We start from the raw sequence: 25,190 nt of genomic DNA on the forward strand, positions 1-25,190 counted from the left end.
AATATTTAAAGTATTAAGGTGAATCATGATTGAAATGAACTAAAACGTAAGGTAAATGATAAGTTGTCGAAAGTCGAAATAATTTGTTATGACGCTACAACAGTAGCAGAAAACAATATTTTGACTTAGTAGTTAGTACATTAATACGACTTCTATAAACACAGGTATCTTTGATTCGGTTGACAATGAAATTAGCTGATATTGTTAACGAGCGTTAATTTAGAATTTTAAATAAACAAATCAGAAACACTATATCAAAACTGAAAATTTAACAATGGATTTGTTTCTTATTCTGAAAAGTTAATCCGAATAATAGTGTTATTATCTTTGAAGTATACGTACAATCGATTATCAACTATCGGTGATGTCCACCTATGCGATAAGAAAAGAGAATAGCGAATGTTGTGGCGGGCCGGAATCGAGAGGAGGCGCGTGGTGTAAGGTGGTTGCTACGAAACATCGATAATTCCAGAGGCGCACACTGGACAAACTCTGTGGGACGACGCCGCCAGTGGCATCGTATCCGCCGCTTGATGTGGACCACCGTTTTTCCGCTTTCTATCCGTGTGATCATAACTGCTCTCGTATGCACGCATGTTAAATAACCGTCAATAATTAATCATTCAAATCGTAGACAATTACTAACGATTTTACGATATAATTTAATTTTTCGATAAATAAACCATTGCCGTTTCCGTTCACGTATACTTGTGTGAAAACCATAACCGCCGTTAGATTAGCTTTACACGGCGAGTCACAATGATATTCGGTTTTTTTTAATAATATTGCTTTTTTTTCTCACCGGTCAATGAAAAAAACATGAACCAGTTGGTGGACACAAACAGTGAGTTAATATTGTATATGTATTTATTTATTTATTTATTTATTTATTTTTACTAGAAACGCACATTTCAGTTTAAATACTCTTATACTTCATGTATCTTGTATTACTCTTTGATATAATTTAATTTCAAACGGAGTTCATTTAAAGTGTGCTGATAATTAATTATTATTGGTTTTATTATAGTCAATTTATATTTTAATGCACATTGTTTTGATAAAAATAACCTTAGAATATATGCCAGCTATATAGTGATGTGTACAAAAATTATAAATTATGATTATCAATAAATTATACGAATCTGAATATTTTAATTATAAGAGGTCCCTTTTTAGATATATAATTACGTAATGTGTAGAATATATATGAAGCCATTGGTCTAGATATCTTGAAAATCCTCTTTTCCCTTTTTAAATATTCACTCGAGTGGGTAAAATGATATAATAAATAAAAAATACTCCATTGTATAATATATATGTGTGAAAAAATTTATTTTTAAGTACATAAATGTCCTATATATTTATGTTTAAATTAAATGCTTTAGCTGTTGAATTTATATAATATTAATAAGAACATTTAATATAAAAAAATAATTTAACTCTAAAATTATAAATAAAATTTTTCTTTTTTTTTAATTTTTAAAATAACTATTATAAAAAAAAAAAAATGAATAAAAAAAATATTTATAAATTAGATATTATACATAAGTAATGAATAATGAATAATAATTAATATCTTGAATAAAAGAACCGATCGGGATTAGATATAATCTAGGATAATTTTTGAACATTACAAGGAAGGAGGCCTTGTTGATAATAGATCGTTTTTGAAGACTGTTGTATCATCATATTTATATAAGTAATTTATTCTGTTTAACTGTTTTATTTTAGAAGTTACAAAAATTGTATATGTACAAAAATACGGATTTTTATTTTTATTGAAAGTTCTCATATGATATATATATATATATAATATTTGTGTATATATTATATATTCAGGTTTACGAAGAGATACAACATTTTTATAATTTTTATTTTTGTTTTTTATTTTATTGTAATTGTTGTTTAAATCCTTGATAAATATTGAAAACTATATTTTATTCAATATATTAACATATATATGTATTGTAATATGTTTCTAAAGTGATGGCATTAATTTCATAATATTTATTTTTTTTTATGTATTAGGTTAGTAAACACTTAACTATATGCTTGACATAAAATAATATTTTCAATTTCTTATTAATTAACTAATATGAATTTACTACAATAATAACTACTGTTATATTGTTTATCGAACATAATTTTAATTATTTTATTGATAACAGAATTATTGTAAATTATTTTATTGAAATCTAAATTATTTATAAATTATATAAACTGTATTATCAGAAATTATTTGATGAATTAACTTAAGTATCTCTATGAAAAATAATGTTTTTCTTTAATTATGTTAAAAAAAAAAAAAATAAATAAATAAATAAATATTATATATTGGAATACATTTAACAACAAGCAACATAGTCGTTTGGTCAAGGAAAATTAATACAAAAATAATCATCTAATATAATACACTACCAAAATGAAATTGTAGTTGGATACTTATATGATGTATTATATATCTGATATCAATACGTAGACGTTTGGTTTAGAAAAACATTAACTAGATGCTAAATCTATAGAAATTATTAATGTAATTTTTTTCTGTTAATATTTTGTTTTTTATTTTTTTATAATTAACTACAATAGGTTCAGTAGGTAATTTTTATTTTGAACCTCGTATTATGAAAACACACCGGCTTAAAATACACTAAACCTAAAACGAACACGAAAAAATCTTAAAATCCTTTCAGACACACATAAAAACCATTTGTTTCAACCCATTCCATTTAATAAATGGTTCCCTTGTTAGTGACCCGACGAATGTCCGTGTACGTGATGCTGAACAATCCCAACTCAGTATTTATTGTTAAATTCGTTCGTGATATAATTTGTTATACTAGTGAATTTTATTTCCTCTTGTTATCATCATTGAAAACGATCGAAACAAAATTTAATACTCGTATCTATACAGTCTGGAAATTTATTTTAAAATGTATACACTTGTTTATATTATATTTATACTTAATTGATTTGAATATTACCAATGATTTTCTAGTAAACTGTATATTATATTTAATAATGAGTTATGTGATTTATGTGTTATCTATTATTTATAGTACGAATTCAATAACGATTTAAAAGGTATTTTTTATAGGCTAAAACAAATCACTATTATCGGTCAGTTATATATTTTTTACTATTCAGTTTCGATTAGCTTGTTTTAATTTAAAATATGTCGTTAATTTAATTTTTTTTACTAAAAATAAATAATATTCAGTTTCTAAAAAACTAGAAAATATTATAATGAAAGTATTTTAATTCTAACTCAACAGTAAAAATAGTATACTAATTGAAAAAAAAAAAAAACTTATATTTAATAATTGATTATGACAGCTACACTATCGATGAATGATATTATATTGATTATTTTTGTATACAAATACCATTATAATATTGGGTTAAATATGAAAATTAGTTTGCAATTATAATACATAGTTATTTTTATATACTTTTGTTTGACATAATTAGTAATTAAAAATTTTATAAGTACAATATTAATTTATAATAAATTAAATAACTTGAATGCGCATTAGTTCATTCATAGAATCAAGTGATTAAATTTAACCATGGCTTAGGTCGGTGACAGTGAGACACCGACCTTTATGATAAACATCTCATTATATTTAGTTGACTTTAAATAAGGTCACATTGCTATCGTAATTCAAAATTTAACTCTAATTATTGTAACACCAAACTATTTTAATAATACTGTTTAGTAAAATGTCGATAAGGTGCTTCACGTTACAAATGATCCTAAGTTATATCTTATAAAAATAAATCGATTTTATTCAAATATTCTAACACGGCGCTCTGGGTAGTCAATATTAGTACTGCAGTGTGTAGGGGACACGATTTAAGAAAAATATAAAATTTTTATTTAAGATTGAATGCAATATTTACCAATATTAATTAATTGACGTTATAAATTTAATTAAATTTAAAATGAACATTTGATAAAAACTATTTAAAAACGAATGTTATGATGAATCTATTTATTTCACGATTATTTAAAAAAATATTAAAGAGCTTAAAAAAGTTGTATGTGAATAGTAAATAACTTTTATTTTACGATTAGTTTCTAATTTAGCTAATTTTCTCATCGATAAATATGGGTACTTATAAATTTAATATTATATTAAAAATCATGGGCTTTAAGGAGAATATTTATTTGGTATTTTTAAAAACGTTATTAAATGAAAGAAGAATGTCATGCACTCGTTTTAATAAAATACATCTTTAATATAAATTTAATATGTTCAGTTGATATTAATTTTTTATTTAATTTAAGATTTTTTAGATTCTTAGCTAATTAACATTTTTATTTTTATATTAATATTTTTTTTTTTTTTTTTTTTTGTAAAATACGAGTACTTGTTTAAAATAAATATGAAGGTATAAGTATAAATTAAATTAAAAAAAAAAAAAAAAAACTATTATTAATTTAATATTTTAAATTAAAAGTTCAAAACTTTACTTAGAGATAATATACGAGTAAGCTAATATTATACAAGATTAGTTTTTTTGCATTCTCGTCATTTTACAATAATAATACTTAGGCGACACTTTTTTGACTGAGTATAATTTATTACTCAGAATAAAATTATTATACATATCATCAAATGTAACATATTAATTTATATGTTACATTTGTCAATGATGATATAGCGTATTGTACAAGTTTTACATGTTTTTAAAATTATCTTAATAAAAATGAAAATTTTATATTTCAATTAAAAATAGTTATACAATTAACAAAGAAATAAATGATCCATACTACATATTTATTTTAAATTACATACATATTTCAACAAATATTATTAATTCCTAATTTATATTTTAATATACAATTGGATATTGTAAAGTACGACAGATAAATATATTCAGTTCTACGCGTATATTTCAGTCATCTTATTCAGCTTTATGATTCATTTCGAAGCAACTGATATTAAGGTATTTTATTTAGCCAATATTTATGGGTATTGACTTTATACGATCGGCTACTATAATAATTATTATAATAGTTTTCTTATTTTTAAAAATACATTCCACAGAAATATGTTCTAAGTTATTTATTTGTTGATGAGTTTAATATTCATGAAATAAGTCTTATTTCTATATAATAGCGTTTAAAAAAAATCTATTATTTTAATTTTATATGTATCAACACATATAAAAAAAAAAAAATCTTATTTTTTGTGTATAATTTATTATAGAGTATCTTTTAAGAATAAATCTATTTTTATCAAAAAATTCTAACGTTTTGTTTGTTTGTTTGTTTGTTTTTTTTTTTTTTTAATAGGGTTTAACAGTATTGTAAATCAATATATTTTACTAGAAAAATATGTTAAATATATAATTCGTATCATTATACTAATAACACATTATAAATATTATACATTTACGTATATTACTTACTAACAGTTATGACTCGAAATCTATCCCCACAAAATACATTTGCCTGGCTTAATTTGATCTATTCTTTTTAAACTAATTTTTGTATCGATTAAAAAACATTTATTTATTGAGTTTATTCACTTCAGTAGTTCTAAGAACAATGTCATCTGCATAAGCTAGTGATTGAACCTTTTGATCACGTAACCAAAACCTTGTAGAACTTTGTTTTCAAAGCCATTTATCACTTTGCGCAATACAAGGCTAAATAATATTGGCGGTAAGACATATCCTTGTCTCAATCTCAATCTTAAACTCATCTGTAACACTACCAACAACATTCATCTTAAGAATAGTATTCTGCTGTCGCTGTACTAATATTACCAGAAATATAATATAATATTATTATACAAAGTTTTTATTATGCGTTTCATTTAAAAAGTTAGTAAGTTTTATTAACTAAAACAAATAAATTGAATATGTATTATTTGAATCACAAAACTCGTTATGTATTATTATATATATATTATTACATATATCCATTTAATGAGAATAATATTGTCGAATACGTTTTATCTAAATTATATACCCCCGATACCGTTATAAATAAATATTTTCAAAATTACATTTTGATTAGACGAGTTAATGCAAATTTTTGATTTATTTTAAATAAAATTAGCATTATTTAATTTAATAGTAATTATGTAAACTAAAAATAAATAAAAAATCTAAAATATTAAAATGTATAAAAAATATGTACTATTTCTTTATTTAAAAATAACTAAAGATAGACTGTCTTTTTTGATCACAATTAATCAATAACTTTACTATACTATATACATCAAATATTGCTTTTGGTTTTGTTATATTTATATATATATATATACATACAAAGTTATTTTATGTCGATCGGTTTAGGATTACTACGGTTTTTCAACATATATGCATAAAAGATGTTATAGAAATACGTAGTATACATTATAAACTTATTAATTAGTGGTGGTTAAACTTACTAAACAACCTTTCAATCATTCAAAAATCTAATTTTCCGGAAGAATTATAATCAAAATTGTATACCAGAAATTTTCAATGCACATTCAGAAATATATGGTATTGTTTATTATTTTGAATTTCTATAGGGAGAAACGATTTTTAGTTAGGTACTTAAGCTTTTAATTATTGAGAGTATAAATATAATCACATATGTTTAACTATTATTTTATCCTTATGTATATTTAATAACTTTCTATAAAGTGTGAAAAAAAAAATTATAAATATCTATTATTGTATGTCATATTTATTATAAATTCGGTAGTCGTTATTTAAAAATTCTATTTTGAGCAATGTTCTGGAAAATTATACAATTTAATATTTGATGCGTGTATAGAGTATTTTTCTTTATAAAATATTATAATAAATGCTATATATAAAATAGTAATAAGAAAATGCAATGTTGTTATTCTATTTTGTATTGTTTTAAAGTATATCAAAATCGATAAATTAAAAACCATGTAATATCATTAAATTACAAGATATATTAGAATATATTTTAATTATTCGATTATTTTTGGTTAGGTTATAATAAAGTGTATTGAAATGCATTGGTTTTTTTTCCCCATAAGACACTCGATACATTTTGTTCAAAGAAATATATCTTGTTTTTAGCTTTTGCCATGAAAAAATAAATCTACATTTAAAAACGTTTTACTTATGCTCAGTACGTTTCATTCTAGCAAAATATAACAACAACTTCTGAAACATGAACAATGAACACAATATTTATTAGTATATCGATGGTACATATTCAAATCAGTGCTGGTAACAGATCAATACTGTTCAATTTGGACGGACGAAGCTAAGAATGGTCTTATTCTTATGTACATTACCTGGGTTCTGTGAACCTATTGACGATCCTGGACAGTATTATTTCATAGCCTGACCCAAGATATTGTTTTACCTTCATCAATATTTTAACCCACTGTATTTCCGCAATTTTACATGAGGCTGTGTTTATAGTGCAGGAATGACATGTCAGTATTATCCAGATTTCAAATAAACAATTTACAGTGTTAACAAGAAACTACCTGTAAAGTTTTTTTTTTTTTGTATTTATGTGGTTTTTTTTCACAATTGTTTGGTACGATGCCCAAAATCATACATAATATAATATACAACTGGGGTTGTGTTTACGGCATAGACAACATTTAACGGCATAGTATTATTTAAGTACATGTTTTAAACAAATTTATGTTACTCTGTATTTTAGAAAAAAACAAAATACGCGTTTATTTAATTAAATTTAGAAGGAAACATTAAATTTTTAGCTGCGAAAAAGATACCAATTGGATTTAGAAAGATAGACTTTTTATTTTCAGAAAACAATTAATATAAAAGAAATTGATTATAATTAAACTATCATATTAAAATATTATTCCGTTTGGTTGATACTTAAATACAGTTTATTTTAATTTTTTTATTTGTTTTTAGTTATCTAAAAAAATGAATGAAAATCGTGTACAATTTCAAAAGAATATATTTGCATTATTTTACTATGATCAAGTAGTTAGATTTTGATTTTCAGTGATAGAAACTTGAGTAAAAAAATACCAAAATTAATTATGTACAATAAAATTATTATTTTTTTTTACAATATTTATTTTTAATATGTATTTTATCATTTAAAATATATTTTTAATAAAAATAGTTTGATAATCTTGACAAGCTTCACTATTATAATAACTCAGTATTTTAATAGTGTTAAATATATTGTTTTAAATTTAAAAACTACACATTTTATATTTTTTTGAATATAAGGTTACGTATTATTTGTTTTAGTATGGTAAAATATACGCGGTATATTAATATATATTATAGGACTTAAATATTTTTTATGTAATACAATATACATTATGGTTTTATTCTTTTGAAATATTTATTTTTTAGTAATACATACAATATCATTGATACCTTTTAAAATTTAATTTTTTTTTTTTTTTATTAACTGAATGGTTTGATATATTAATTATAATAAACTTTTCAATGTGGTAAACACTATAATATATTTCTATAATTATGTGTTATTATTGTTACTCAAGTTGAATACGATGTTGTTGTTTGAAAGTTTATAGTTTAAATGTAACAAGTACCTTTGTTAAAATAATATAAAACTAATAACTAAATGAATATATCTAGTTAGTATAATTGATTTTTTTTACTTATAAAGTGAAATAAAAAAAAAAAAAAATGTGTAGTAAAATATAGGTGGTAAAATTGAAGTATCGATTTTTTTATGATTTATCTTAATTAAAAAAAAAAAAACAAATTTTTATCATAACAATATAAACAATATAAATGCAACTTTAATACCGCATTATGTTGAATTAGACATGTATGTATCTATATTGTGAACGAATGGCTATAAAAGTTATATTTATTTTCTTATTGATGATGGTTAATGAATAAATTAATTTATATTTGACTAGTATTTAGTAATTAATCAAAGATTTACTAAAATGTTAATATAGACTTTTATTAAATTTTATTCTACATTTATATCAAATAAACAAAAAAAAAAAACATTTAAATTAGTATATTTTCGTATCAATATATACATTTTTTAAATGTGTAATATCCGGTATTTTTTATTAATAAAACATACTTTGAGTACGATAGTAATAATAAGTATTAACAGTATTTACCTAAGATATAATTTTCTTAAGTACTTGATAGCTGAAGTAAAATATATTTTTTTTTAAATAGTTCATAATACAATATTTGAAGTTCTAAATAAATGATTATTTTTTTCTCGTACAGCATTTTATGTAAAAATTCACGAGCTAAATGAAAGTGTGAGGGAATTGTTGTAAAATTTGAATATTTATTTCAACATTTCTATATTATCCATCAATTTTTATGAAATGAAAAAAATACTTTTTGATAATCGATTTATCAAAAAAAAAAAAAAAAAAAAAATAAAATAAATGCAGAATTAAAAAATATATATTTATTTATCTCAATATATTTGCTTATTACAATATTTAATAAGTATTTCTGTAAATAAATTATGATGTCAAATAATTGTGCAAAAATTTAAAAAAATATTTTAACTATAGTTTGTGTTTATTTTCAAATTACAATTTATAATTTTATCATGTAGTTGTAAATAATGTTTGATGATAAGTAATAGTGGTCACCTGTTTTTATTCGATACCAACTACATTAAAATAAGACAGATTGTGAATGTACTTGATAATAATAATTCTCATACATCACTAGTTTTAGGATCTTGACATTTCTAAATTTCCATAAAATAAATAGACTTGAATTTTGATAATGTTAATCTCAAAGGAGATAAAAATACATTCACTTTATGTATTTTTCAAGTAATATATAATTCAAATATATCTTATGTACACTTCAAGTGGCAAGAATACAATTTGAATTATTTAAATTTTTAAATTATCGAGGTTAGTATTATGAATCAACTGTAATTGTTAGTTTGTTGCTATTTTGTTGGTTACCCTTATTGTTGTATACATTTGTATAGCTAATACTCATATAATTTGAATAATTAGAAAATAATCATGGAGTAGTCAATAACCCACCTTGAGTACCTAATTTGGCTACATCCATAGCAGATAATATTATATCTAAAACAAATTATACGTATTTTGATTTTTAAAATTATAAATGAAATTACGACTTGTATATTAAAAGTATATGGAAGTTATCTATGTTGCAATAGATAATAAAAAAATATAAATAAATTCTTTAATTAAATATTAACATATTACTTATAAAATTAGTTACTTTTTAGTAAATAGGTTTATCTTTAAATAAAACTAGGAATATAAATTTATAGTTTACATATCCCATTTAATCTTGTTTATTGATAAAATGCAATAGTTATAATATGTTCTAATCATTTTTTTTATTTCCTTACTAAATTGGGCATTTTATGTACATTGTTTGGGGATTTGATAAAGTTATTATTTTTCTAATTTTTGCCTAGAAACAACATATAATATAGTATAATATTAATCAAAAAATCAAAAAAAATAAGATATTAATTTGTATAAAAATTTAAAAAAATTAACCAACATTTATAAATTAGTCTTTTTTCACTCACATTTACAAATATTTATTTCGGAATTTGTAAAAACTAAAATGTATAAGCATATTACTAATTATGTAGGTAGTAAAAGTTTATTTTATTTTGTCTGCATTATAAAAGTTACATATTTATTTTTAGAAAACGATCATTTTATGGATGTCATTAAACTAGATTTGAAAGAACACGTTAATGTATTTCATTCAATGGTTAATCAAGATTCAAAGAAATTAAAGAACTCGAGTTAATAAAATCAATACTTTGCAGTTATATTTATATATGAGCATTTCAAATAACTTTTATAAGGAGCATAATAATTTACTTTTCGTTCATAACTCATTTTATTTTTATGATGACGAAGAAAAACCAAATTATAATCTTAATTTATATGAAATCGAATAGAATTTATGTTATTGTAATATATCTAATTAACATAGAATGGACAAAAATACTTCGTTTATTCTGATTAAAATAAGCTATAGTCTGTAATAAGTTGTATATAATTAATAATTTATTATATTTCAATCATAGGTTATTGATATTTTAAAATTAAAACACGAACATTGAAATGTATGATAATTGTAAAAAAATTAAAATTTATTGAAAAAATTTCAAAAATTTTTTATTTCATATGTATTTCATATTGAGCTTATCCTAGTAATAAATAAAAAAACATTTAATTGATAATATCAAATTATTTTTATTATTGAATATTATGTCGAAAGTTAAGCCTATTATTATAATTTTATGAAATAATTTAATGAACATATCTGAAAATGATCATAATTTATACTTTATATTTGTCATTGGTAAACTGACAAATAATTTCCCCGATAGGACTTGTTGATGATATCGGATAATATTGTTTTATTTATATTTTATACTAACATTATTTTAAGCACAGAAATAATCACTAATATATATTTTAGTATCTATATTAATCGGTTTACATGTTTAGAGCAAAATATGTTTAGTGGACAGAAGTTGCAGATAGAAACAGAAGTGGTTGGCGTGTTTTCTGACTGTCGATAAATAACTATTATCCTTTGAATACTACTCTTCTCGAGCACTGACTATGGCCCACCGCCGACGGATATTAGCCGCAATTTCCTGAAAGCACTCTAATGGATATTGCCGTGCGGTTTCCTCCTGAGCCTTTTCTCTGTAACAATTAGGATTCGGCATTTCAATCTCTCTATGAACACATAGTCCGGCAATTTGTTTGGTTTCTCCATACTACCTTTCCGTCGTCGAAACGTTTCTAACTATACACTACCCACGTGAGAGTGTCGACGTGTAGATGGTAGCTCAGCCAGTGGCCACTGGCCATATACATCGGTTTATCTATCCTCACCACCTCTGCTACCATTTGATGCGCTTTACTTTTGTTTTGTCTGGGCGAGATGTTAAAAGTCAATAAACCGATTTAAGTATTTGAACGGTAAAAACTTCACAGCTCTTTTCTAAATTAAAAATTATATAACAATAAACAATATATATCTTTAACTATTGTGTGATTATCGTATGGTTTATTTTTCATCACAATTTTTCTGCGTACCATGCGAGTACGTTAGGTAATGTATTTTGTATACGACATGAAAAATATGACAAACTTGAACTTTAACTATAAAGAATACGATACACCTAGGTATATGATAATATGTATTGTGTTTAGTTGAAAAAAAAAAATTAAAAATAAATCATTGTTTAAAAAAACCTTGCTCTTGATTGTATCCTTTTATACTACTACACTCTCTTGTTAACCAGATGAATTCCAACATTAAATCGTTCATGTTAATTAAAACTAAAAGTAAAATCATTGACCATTGTTTAAAATACATGACAAAAAGGAAATGTAATTAGTGATAATACTTCTGTTTGAATAGTACAAATTAAAGCTTCAGTATTATGGTTCTACTGATTATTATTATTTCTGCGATTAAAAACATAAATAAACAAAAAATAAATATTGTATATTTCATAAAATATATTATAATATTATATTTCTCAACAATTTAGTAGTAATAACGATACTTAAATCTAGTATGGTTGAAAAAAAAAACATTCAGAAAAAAAAATATAATATAATAATCACAAAATATGAGTTTTCAGGATAAAATTAAGTAAAAAAAATAATTCTTGTTAATTTATATTGAATCATTTAAAGGCAACGCACATCAGTATAATTTACATACTTACTAGGTACCTGCTTTTTTAAACTCTGTACTCTACCAGCAAAGTTTATAAATTACATGCTTTACGTTTTCATTATTCTTAAAAGAGTTATTACTAATTTAATATCCCGTGTTCGATTAAATATTTTAATTATATTAGAAAAATTAAAGTATCAATAGTCTATAAAATGACTATTGATGAAGTCTTAAGTTATAACGTTTATTGAAACATATTACTGTAATCATTAAATAGATAATATTGTAGATAATATATTATAATAAGTTGTACAATTTATATCACTTACCTATATATTTTTTTAATGTAACAATCATATTTAACAATTTCAATTTTTAGCAATTTATTTAATGGTATCTTATAAGATTTTAGTTTAGTGATAAAAAGCTGTAAAAAATGGAAAAATGAAATATTTGGGTACATGTTATTGAAATGGAATAAAAGTAATGAAAAACTCTCCTATCCACATCCAATATGCATATATTTTTTTATATACTTTCCTAATTATTTTGAGTTTAAAGTTTTATACTATTTGTATGTTTTTGGGGTTTAACTTTTTTTTTTTTTAACATACCAGCCATAAAAGTTATATCAATAGTCTAATCCCTGTATACTAAATATGAATGTAATACATCAAAAAAGCGTAGTCAATTATTTGTTCTCAATTTAAAGTATAAAATAAAGTTGTATCACCATACAAATATATTTTGTGTATAATTAGTAGTTCTAACTATACGTGTATTATAATAATAATATTGCAAAATACATAATTTATACTAATATTTTTATTTTATTTAGCTGTGTACAAATCTATTAAATATAAATAATAAACCTTGGTAATTTTTAACTGTTTTATGAAGTTTACTATCAATAAATATACATGTAGGTATCATGAATTGCTACAAAAAATTATTTAAAACTCATATTAAAATATAACTTTTTATAAATAAATATTTGTAAAGCATGTTTAATTTGTGTTATAGTTTTTTTTCTTAAAGAATAAAGCTATTTAAAAATGATTTTAAAAATCAATAAATAATAAATATTATTATTAATATATTACCATTTTTTTTTAACATAAAATTAAAGAAAATATATTTTATTTGTTAAGAGAACATATCATGACAAATTTTGTTCCTTTAATCATTATTGAGATTTTGTTCACGAACCTATATTTTTCTAGAAGAGTTTAGTGGGAACGTTTTCATTAATATCTGAATAAGTAATTGCACATTTCAGTCACGTAATTTTTACCTCATACAATGTTTGTTTATAATTGGTTATCAAAACAGTTTTAAAAAGTTAATCATTTTGATATATTTAATATATGTTAGCTTATAATTGAATTATTTTTATTTAATTGAAAATAAAATGTAAAATTTTTATTATACGCATTTAAGACAATAATACATATTGTATTACTTAGAGTGTAGGGATATATTAGATATTATTAGGTTAATACTATATAAAACCTAAAAACATTATAATACTCTATAGAGTATATAGTATATAATATTGAATAATGGAAAAACGTATATATATATATATGTATATTAGTAATAATTAATTTAAAAAATTTAAATAACTTTAATATTATTTCAATCAATCAATATTTTAAATAAAAATACAATTTCATGATCATTAAATAAATTTAATGATACCATAAAAGTAATAGTAGACGATTTTAAAATACTTTTTTTAAATTTTAAAACATTTTTTTTTTTTTTCATTTTTACGTTACTAGTTTAGAATTTAGTAGTTTGTGATAAACTTAGAAACTTGTTAGTAACTTTAATGTGGGTTATGGAAATTCTTTAAAATCTTTATGAAGAAATATTTCCATTGATAGTATTGGACAGCTCTGATAATTCTGCCAATAAGAAATGCAAGTACTGAGAGGATGTTTTCTACATTAAAAAGACTCAAATATAGAAGAGATGAACTATGGTAGAAACAAGATTATTTCAACTCGCTTTTACTTTAAACATTTACAATGATATCAGCGTGGACGTCATTAAAGTCATTAACATGTATTAAAAAATAAAAAATAAATTAGATTTTTCCTTATAACTTTTGGATCTGTGTAAAGTACTTATTTATTTTTAATATTATATTTTAGTCATTATTATTATTTTTAAATTTAGTTATGTCAATAAAAAAAGTGTTCTAGTGATTTGAATTGTTAGTTAAAAACCTATTTATTTATTATGCTAAGAAATAATCATCATATCAAATAAATCTAATCGTATTTTTTTATTGAATTTTTGTATGAGATATTACATTACCCATTGTTATAGTTCATTTCATCTCATTTATTGAACACAAGGATAATTTCGTTCCATTTATCTAACAATTTTTTTCTCAATCGACATGTGCTTGCATAACTCTCTTGTTGTTTCATGTATATTTTTTTTTGTCTTGTAAATTGTATTCCTTTTAATCAGAGAGATTTATAATTCTGAAGTTATTTTATAGTTCTAACGGTTTTAGTCAAAGATTTCCTCCGTTTGAGTGCTTAAGAGCGTTTGTCGACGTTGAATCGACTTCGATTGTCCACCGCAGGTCTCAGGTTAAACATGTGATACTTCTCAAAAAATGACGCCACTCGCTGACAGAAAAGAACCGATAAACGACCTAATAAATCAGGCTAACATAGACTGGTCTCCTCGTCAATAAATCACCTAAACACAAACCAAAAACAATCTTTTTCGAGAGTATTGATTGTTATGGCTATTCAACTATTGTACATAAAATATATATTTTTAGGACTATCGCCGAAGTCCTCATACCGACTCGCTTATAAAAGTTTACCATCTGGATAGGTACAGATAATAGCCACTTTTTAAATTGTTTGTTTCTTCCATAATTTAAAATACTATACTTAACGATTAAAATCACTTTTGTGTGTAGCATGGCACCAAATCTAATAGACCATTCTGGAATCATAGACCGTCCTGACTACCCTTTTAGATACCGTTATATGGATAATTTCTTCAAACTGCTTATTTTAATTATTTATTTGAATAAATTGATGAAGCCATGTGATTACCAGTTATCACAAAATGTATATCATATTGAAGGATAGCGCGTTATTTCAATTGTAAATTTTATTATTAGTGTATATATTTTTTAAACAACTAAGCTACATAATAATAATATAAGATTATATTGATAATTAAATAATTATGTCAGTAAAATTAAACAGAAAAAAAGACAAAAAATTGAAATAAATTGAAAAAATAATAAATAAACAAAATCATATATTAAAAAAGAGAAATTATTGTTTAATAATAGTGATTGACTAAACACATATAACATTACAAAATTTAATTTTTTTTAAAAATGTACATAAGTTATATAACATTACATTTTAAAAAAAAGGAGGAATAAACAAATAAATAATTTATGTGTTTGAGATTTGATTGATTTTTACAAATATAATTATTCAAATTGTTATTATGAACATCGTATGTAATTTAATGCATCATATTATGATTCTTTTGCTCATATAAGTATTAAATCAAATATGTCATAACATTTAAACTTTGTATATAGGATACATATTGACACAAATAATGTTTTTCGATTAATTCATTTTTATTTTTGAATGATAACTATTTTTTTCTAAAACAACCCAATATTTATAACTTATATTAATGTAAAATGACATAATTTTTAATAGTTTGGTCATAAAATAATTCTAAAATGTATATCTGATATATTTTAATAATTTAATATTTACTTATTTAAACTCTCATTCAATTTATTCATCTGTATGTCACAGTTTTTAATGAACATTGTATCTTCTCTTTTCGTATTCGTTTTTTTTTTTTCGAAGCAATCATATTTCACAAATAATGATCGAATATCCATCATTCCTATTACTAAGGCACAAGTTTCAATTCATGAGATGTTTATTATTATATTGATGTTTTTTATTTTATACTATTATCGCTGTTAATAATGATAATTTATACTAAATACATAAAAACAAAATACGACTAAAATTCTATAATATTTTAATAATGCATTACGTATTAAATGTATACAGATTGATTCTTTAAATACACTCAAATACATTTATAATAATAAATTATTTAAAATCCTGATTTTTGAAATTTATAAGTATTTTTAAGAACTATATTTTCAAATACTAAGAATTATTTTGAAATTTAATTAGTACTAAGCGTTACTCAGCTCTTTTCAAAATTAAGAAATTGTATTTTTATTGTGAATTACTTAAGATATGATTTTTTTTTTAAATATTTATATAAATATATATATATTATATTATATATACACCAAATATATAAATCAAAGTTTTGCAGGTATAATAAAAATAATTAAACTAAATATTTTATATATATTATTTATTATAAAAATATATTATTCAAGGCTATTATCTTTAATTTGTTAAGTTCATAACTGATAAATTATGTCATATTTCACAGAAATCGCAAGTAAAACGTACAAGCGCTGCAATTATCCCCCAAAACTTATTACTATCAACTGTCTCTATGAGACAATAGTCATATGTACTGCGTGTCTCTGTTTTAACTCCCTTACAGTCTTACTTAATCAATAATTACCGGAAGAAATGGCAATTTGTATCACATTTCGTCACGTTACACCAAAAATAATTTTCATGTACATCAACATAGTTTTTATTATTTTTTTTATTAATTATTATACTAGATTCCTTTTTTTATTATTTCGAAATCTTAAGAACAATATTACTGTTGCCACGTGATAACTAATGCTAATGCTATTTGTTTTTAAACACAATGCCTAAATAATAATTGATCGAAACTATATTGTTAGCTTTAAATCATTTACCATAAATCGCTTTATTAACGCCGTCGTGACTCTATTATTACTTTTCATTTAATATACATAACTCAATAACTTACTGTGTCTGCTTACGCAGTTTAACACTTGCATTAAGTCTCATTTGTATTCACCACCCTTATTTACTCGGATCTCATCATCACCTTAACAGGATAACGATTAAATTATCACTATCATCATATTCCACGTAAAATACTCGTTTAAAGTTCAATTTAAACGTATCAACATTTAAAAAAAAAAAAATCATCAAATCAACAATTTATAGCAAAAGAGAGTAGTTGTTATTTAAAAAAAAAAAAAAATGTTTTGTATAGCTATAAACAGTAAGAAATATAAGTGCATGAATATAATATGTACTTTAAGTATATACTTAAATACACCAAGAAACATAGTTTAAATAAATTCATTATTATTAACCTAACCTAACTTAAGGATTAGCATGCATGGTGAATCGTTCTCATAATATGTATTGTTACGTTAACTATTTTAATCATCACAAATTAAAATATTATAAATAGAAAGTAACTTTATAAAAATTAAATCATAGCTGTATTAACATAGCAATCGATCGTTAAAAATAAGTTACATAAGAGATTAAAAATTAATGTGTTTGCATATGATATAGTTATATCAAATATATTTAATAACTCTTAAATTAAAAATACAATGATCTTATACAAATTAAATTACATTTTTTCTATCTTAATAATCTTAATAAAATACAAAGACGCGTGGCTAAAAATATTATAAAATGTAATAGAATAAGACTTTTCTGACAAAATTTAGTTTTTTTTATAAATCTATTAATATTATACATTATTCCTGTTATAAACTTTAATACTATATGATATATGAAACCAAATTTTAGTATTTATTAATAAACTTTTATTTTTTTAGTATTTTGACGTACCTAGGACATTTTTTATTACCTACGAAAAATATTAATTTAATTTAAAATGAATTATAGATGGTTAAAAGTGTTAAATAATATTTTGTATTGCCTGGCAAAATGGATCCAACAGGATTTTTAATTTTTTACAGAAAATAAGTATTCTATAAATAGTTTTTAAAAACCTTAATCTTTATTGTATCACTAAACACGAGAGCAGCACTAATTCATCATTTAATTTGTATTAGTGTGAAAATAATGCCTAAGCAACTTGTATTTCGAATGAAAATTCAACGATCGACATTAGCAGCATTGAGGGTTTATATTATTTAATGATGAGAAAATATTAACGTTTAGACGTCATGGTTAACAAAAAAAAAAAAAAAAGAAGAAGAAGAAAAACAGACAGTAATAATTGGCAAAGATAATAAGTTTTATGAGCAATATTTTAGACATGGCAAGAGAATAAAGGGTGAAATGTTATTGAAATTGATGGTGAAAGTTTTCTAGTTATCGCCGGCAGGGCACCTTTTTACTCTCTCCGACGTATGCGAAAATTACTCTAGTGGCATTTTTTTTTAAAAAAAACTGAATGTAATGATCTTTTTGTATTTTCATATATATTTTTAATCTTGTCGTTATTTTTTTTTTTTTGTTTTTTTTTTCACAATTAGTTATTAAATCGGTAGTTTTGTACTTCGATCGCATGGTGATGGTTGTGGCACGTCTGAACAGTAGTACCTAGCGCCTACGATTTCGTATGTTTGTATTCTTTTTGTGTCGATATTCGGACTAGATAAAAAAAATTTTTTGACAGTTTCTAGAGAACTCGGACAATATATTTGTGTAGAAAATTAATTATTTGCACACCACAATCCTCAAGTTTTGATTTCTCGTTGTAAATAATATACATCTGTTTTAATCTGCACCAAACGACAGAAAGTTGGCGGCTCAAGCAGTTACCACATATTTTTGTTTTGTTTTTTACATATTTTTGAGTAGATCATAATCGATATCATTTTTCAACGTCTTATTTTTTGGTTTTTCATCTTTAACTGAGTATCTATTGTTATAGTCTTTGCTTTTCGCGTTTTTTAGTTTACTTTGAAAGCAATACCGTGGCCATGGCAAAAAAAAAATATTGAAAATGACTTCCTATTACTTCTAAATACATTATATATGGTTATTTATTACGTTTACTTACATATTAATGTATATTTATTTAACTCGTTTTCATGGTTTTAATCAGTTCGGTTTGACTTGGTATAGTAGAAATACAACTAATTCCGGTAAATTGTTGTTATTTGTTTTTATAATACTGTAAAACGATATATAAATAATATCACGTTGACTAAAAAATAATATATCAAATAAATATAAACTTGCGGAAATTGAAAAAATAAATACTCTTCGTTATAAACATGTAAAAAATATGATAGAAACGTTTCCAACATTAGTCTAATTTAAAATATGTAATCTTACGAAGTGAATTAAATTAAAATAATTATTAAAAATTACAATATATTACATTTGTTTTTAACGTATAATTTTTCTTTTTTACTCCTCGATTGATTCGGCAAATTAAAATACTATTTTTCCAAGAAGATTTCGAGTACGATTACTTGCAAGTTTATGTATGTTTTTGCTATGATTAAACTGTAGATTTTATGATTGAAAATGTTCTTATACTTAACTGCAACGAAAGGGATCGATGACATATCAAAACGAATTTACTTACCTACAAAAGATGACTGAACTTCTAATACATTTAATCATTAACATGATTAAATGTATTTATCAATATACATATACATATATAATACCTATTTCTGCTATTTTTACAAAATAATATATATATATATATATATATATCAAATAAAATTTAATTAACTTTATTAATGATATAAAATTAAATAGATATTGAAAGTATGTATGATATGAATATTTATGCAAACTAATATATTATTATGCAGTTATATTAACCGCTTATTGGTAGTTTAATTAATTTATGTAACTATTTTAATGCATACTAATTGGTACATAACGTTTTAAGGTTAATACAAAAAGAACAAAATGTTTTTATTTGTTGATGATTTATTGAACGTATATATTTATTTTTAATTGATCCAAAATTATTTTTCATCAGTAAAATACAACTATACGAATGGCGTTGATAAATCATATTTTGTTTAGGATTTCGAAGAGAAATAACGTCTGTACAAGCCTGCATATGTAATAACCACACACGAATGTATACTCGTATAGTCGTATATCACTAAGCAAATCATCGAGAGCTTAATAGTCTGGACAACTTTTATCCAAAGTCATTTATTCCCACAAATAATGTCTTGACGTGTAGTGTCGACGTTATTTTTTGAATTTTATGAGAAGATATCTGTTAGTTGATTGAAAAAACCTTACTTCTCATGTCGAAACTTTTACTTTTTTTTTTTTTTTGTACATATTTTACTTTAAATTCTATTAATACAATACTCAAATTAATAAACTTCTTCCGTATATATTTATTTTTATACTTAACATACTTTGAAATAACTATAAATTAATTTAATGTATAATTTCTTATTGTTTTCAAAATAAAAATTTGGAAAGTAGGAGCCATTCAGATAACGTTGAATGTACTTTGTCGTTACTCGTTGCAGAATAAGTTAACGGAAGGGTAAATTTTTATTCAACGATAAATCATTGCATAAAATAAAAAATGATTGGAGACTACTTAGTTATTTATTTGGCTATAATTAAAATGATGGATGTTACATAGAATAAAATAGGCAATAGCTTAAAACTAGTATAATATTCGAAAAATATCATAGTTTGTGAAATATAATAATATTCGTAAAAGCTTCAATCTCTACAAATGTTTTTGATTTATATATCTAAAATCGTAATTTCAATCATTCATTAAAATTTGAAATTTAAATACCTATAAAAAAAAAAAAAAAAAAATGATATTTTATATTTTTAGGTTTTATTAAGAACACAAATTTCTTTTAATAGAATTTATGTCATTCGACTTCTAATTATATTTTATACATTTTGAATTACAAAATAATTTGTAAGCTTTCGTAATTTTGTCAAACTGTTATCTTAAATGAATGATTTCATTAAATTTTAAAACTTTTAAGCAATTAAATTTATTTGAACATTTTAAAAGTTTTTATTTAATGCATATCATAGAAAAATAACCGTCAAGTATTTTGAGTTTTTAATGTTAGTATTCTTAAATTTCTTTAAAAAAACTAAAATTATTTTATGATAAATCATTATTTTTCTAGTGAATAAGTTAAAAAAATTAAAAATCCGGATTTTGATAAATATTTTTGGATTTACACTGACTTTTTAAATTCCTAAAATCAAAACTTTTCTTGAAACTTTTCATAAACATTTAAACTTTAAATAAGAATATTAAAAATGTTGCTTATTTTTAATTATAATCTCATTTGAAAATATTTTCAATTTTGACAAATTTAATAAATAAAACTTAAAAATTAAACTATTTTGAATATTTGGTGAACATTTTAAGTACATACAATTTATTACAGATTCTTACATTCGTTTTTTAATTATTGCAAAAATAATGAAATCGATTTTATCAAAAATTGGTATTGCGTAAAAAATAAATTCTGAATTATAGAGAAAATTTCTTGAAATTTGTATTGAACCGAAGTACTAATTAGATATTCACTTGTCTATTAGAAAATATACTTGAGTTGAAGATTAAATAACTGTTATTACATTATATGCCATAATCCACATAAAATAAAAAAATGAAATAAAAATTAAAAAACCACTTATTGTATTAAAATCAATTCATTCATTAGTCTATTTAAAACATAAAAAAAAAATTATATTTAATAACATATAGACTGTTCTTTGTCTTAGAAATCTGTTTGGCCTGTTGGATAAAATTAAATTCCTATATTTTATAAATACATTATTAATTTATTAATATAATTTTTCAATTAAATTTCTTAAACGAATATTTTATCAATAATTATTATTTTATTATTATTATAATTTATAAAAAATACTCAATAACTATAAATAACTACTATAACCCATATTAATTTAAATTCTGTAACTATTATGTCAATCTTTGTTCAATTATTTTAGTAGCAAGAGTAAATGAATCAATAATTTTATTTAAAATGCTGGTACTTATATTATTATTGAATACTTAAAATTTATTCCATATCGTCTAAACATATAATGAATTTATATAGTATATTTTAAACACCAATTTAGTCGCCTACAAGTATTAATATCGAATATTAGTTAAATTTAAATTGTCCTTGTGTTGAAAAATATTATATTTACAATAAAATATTATACTTGCATTATAATTATATTGGCATCAACTGAATTTTACTTATTTGGAATAAATCAACCGTTAGTATATTTCAATCTTTATACGTACGATTGTCAAGCAATCGCGTTCCATTTGATAGGATAATCCATTTCAACAAAATATACGCCTGTGTGCCGCCAGGGAGTCGGTTGGATAGGGAAGAAAACCTTTTTGCGGAAAAACCCTCAAAGTCCATTAAAAAAATATATATATACGTACAGCAAAAGAAATCTTCATGAATGTACACACAAAAAGGCAAACGTATAAATTTTAATCGACTTTTCTAAAAGCTAATAAAAAAATTATTAAGTAGCAAAATAGGTTTAAAATGCATTTACGGTTTAAGCTATTAGCAAACTTTTTTGTATTTTAAATATAAAATAACTTTTTTCTTAACAACTTTAAAAGTAAATACTGAAAAAATTCGTTATTTTTCTTTAATTCATTTTATTCTAAATAAACTTAATTTTCTTTTAATGTCTAATCGCATATTGCAGGCACTGATCAAGGCGTTTGTATTAATTCGTAGTATTTAATACTTAAATTTGTAGGTGGATAAATAATATTTATCACTTGTAGCTATAACTTTTTGAGACTTCGTAATTCGTATGCTCTATATAAATAGTAATTCCCACAGGAAGTTTGTAAATATCGAATTCAAGTTTAAGGCTTTTCAAACTATCAATTCGTTTTTTTTTTTCACACACATATATAAACTCATATAAATATTAACTCAAACTCTACGTTAAATTAAGTTAAGTTTTGAGATGACATAAATATTATAAACCGAAAATCTGGACAATATTAGTCGGTTAGAAGTTTTTTAATCTTTGTCTAAATTTATTATTTATATTCCATTATTTTTTGATGGTTTAATAATTAGGTACTCTTAAAAACATTTTTAAAATTGTCAAAGACCTTGAAGTGCGGGTACACGCTTGATTCAATATAATATTGTAGACATAACTGTACATGTTACACCTGGGTTCTCTTTACCAAATCTAAAATTTATGTATTTATACATATATTTATACTTATTAACTGTATCTTAATAATTAGAAAAATTGAAAAATCTATTATTGTTTATAAAAGCAAGATTTTTATGATCAGCTTTAATTATTTTACTTATATTTTATTTAATCGTTATTTATATGAATAATGTGCTTCTTTGGCAACATTTTTGTTCATCAAAACATCTATATTTATATTTCACACTGAATTTGATATTTTTAGACGATTATGTTTATAATTAAATACTGTAGATACCTACTGTAAGTGTTTTAAAAATTTAAAATCATAAAATACATAAAATGTCTTCATTTTCATTTTATAACATGAGAAAGACAAAATACAAAACACTTTGTAAACGCCACAAAAATTAAAATAACCATCAGTTGTGTAGAAGAAAACTATGTAACCAACCTACCGTATTATATTATTAACGTTAAAGTAGGTTTATTTGTGTACGGCCAATATAAATACGAATACTATGATGTTTTTTTAATATTATTACTTTTATTATACAATAATGATTGATTCTTGGCGTTTAATCATTTCATTCCACAGTGAATGCCATTTGGGATATTGTATATAGAATGATTCACCAATCATGATCAATCCCTTTTTTTTCTTGAATAATGCAGTTGCTCAAAATCTAATTTCTTGATTTTCTTTTAAAATACTTAAATATCATATTTTTAATGCTTTATAGTTTAATTATTTTTGACGACATTACCGCATAATAAATTATTTAGCAAATATTTTTTCTGAAAGTGTTGGCGTACCAAAAATAAAAATTTAACTGAGTTATTTTTGACTTATTTAATTATTCGGAAAATGTGTCCATAATAGCAGATTTGGAAAATATAGTAATTTAAAATTGTTAGTTATTTATATTACAACCAAAATATTAATTATTTACGAAAATAGATTATTACTTACTAAAATAATTTATATTTATTTTATTATTAAGTGTAACACTTAAAATTTCATTTTTATTTTTCTAATTCAAAAAATAAAATATTATATTATAATTATTGAAATGATTAAAATATTTTATAAACCTACCCTTTAAATTAACCTAAATGATAAAGAAAATGATTAGAATGCTATCCTAAAACTTGTAGAATACATTGTATGCATAATCTATACTTATGTATAAGAACAAACGAGTATTTTAATAAGAAAAATATTTGTAAAAAGGTTTTTATGTACTTAACACAACTTAGGTTATTTAGGTTATTTGATTTAATTATTTTTAGCAGTAAGTGTCCACTTTTTTCTCTATCACACACCTGCTGTAAATTAACTGTTATTCTGTCAATCTATGCTTATTTCAATATACATACACACACACACACACACACACACACACACACACACACACACACACA

General features: G+C 22.5%; 1 protein-coding gene across 2 annotated transcripts in view; it reads left to right on the forward strand.

Moving 5' to 3' along the window:
• The first annotated feature begins 527 nt into the window (after positions 1-527).
• LOC112593306 (5-hydroxytryptamine receptor) overlaps positions 528-25,190 on the forward strand; it is a 194,144-nt gene continuing 169,481 nt past the window's right edge. For both annotated transcript variants that reach the window (XM_025337689.1, XM_025337688.1), the window contains exon 1: positions 528-844. The gene's annotated coding sequence lies outside the window, so the exon portion shown is untranslated. The remainder of the gene's footprint in view (positions 845-25,190) is intronic.

Source organism: Melanaphis sacchari, unplaced genomic scaffold (genome assembly GCF_002803265.2).
Source record: "Melanaphis sacchari strain LSU unplaced genomic scaffold, SCAv2.0 Contig1_pilon_pilon, whole genome shotgun sequence".
Lineage (NCBI taxonomy): Eukaryota > Metazoa > Arthropoda > Insecta > Hemiptera > Aphididae > Melanaphis > Melanaphis sacchari.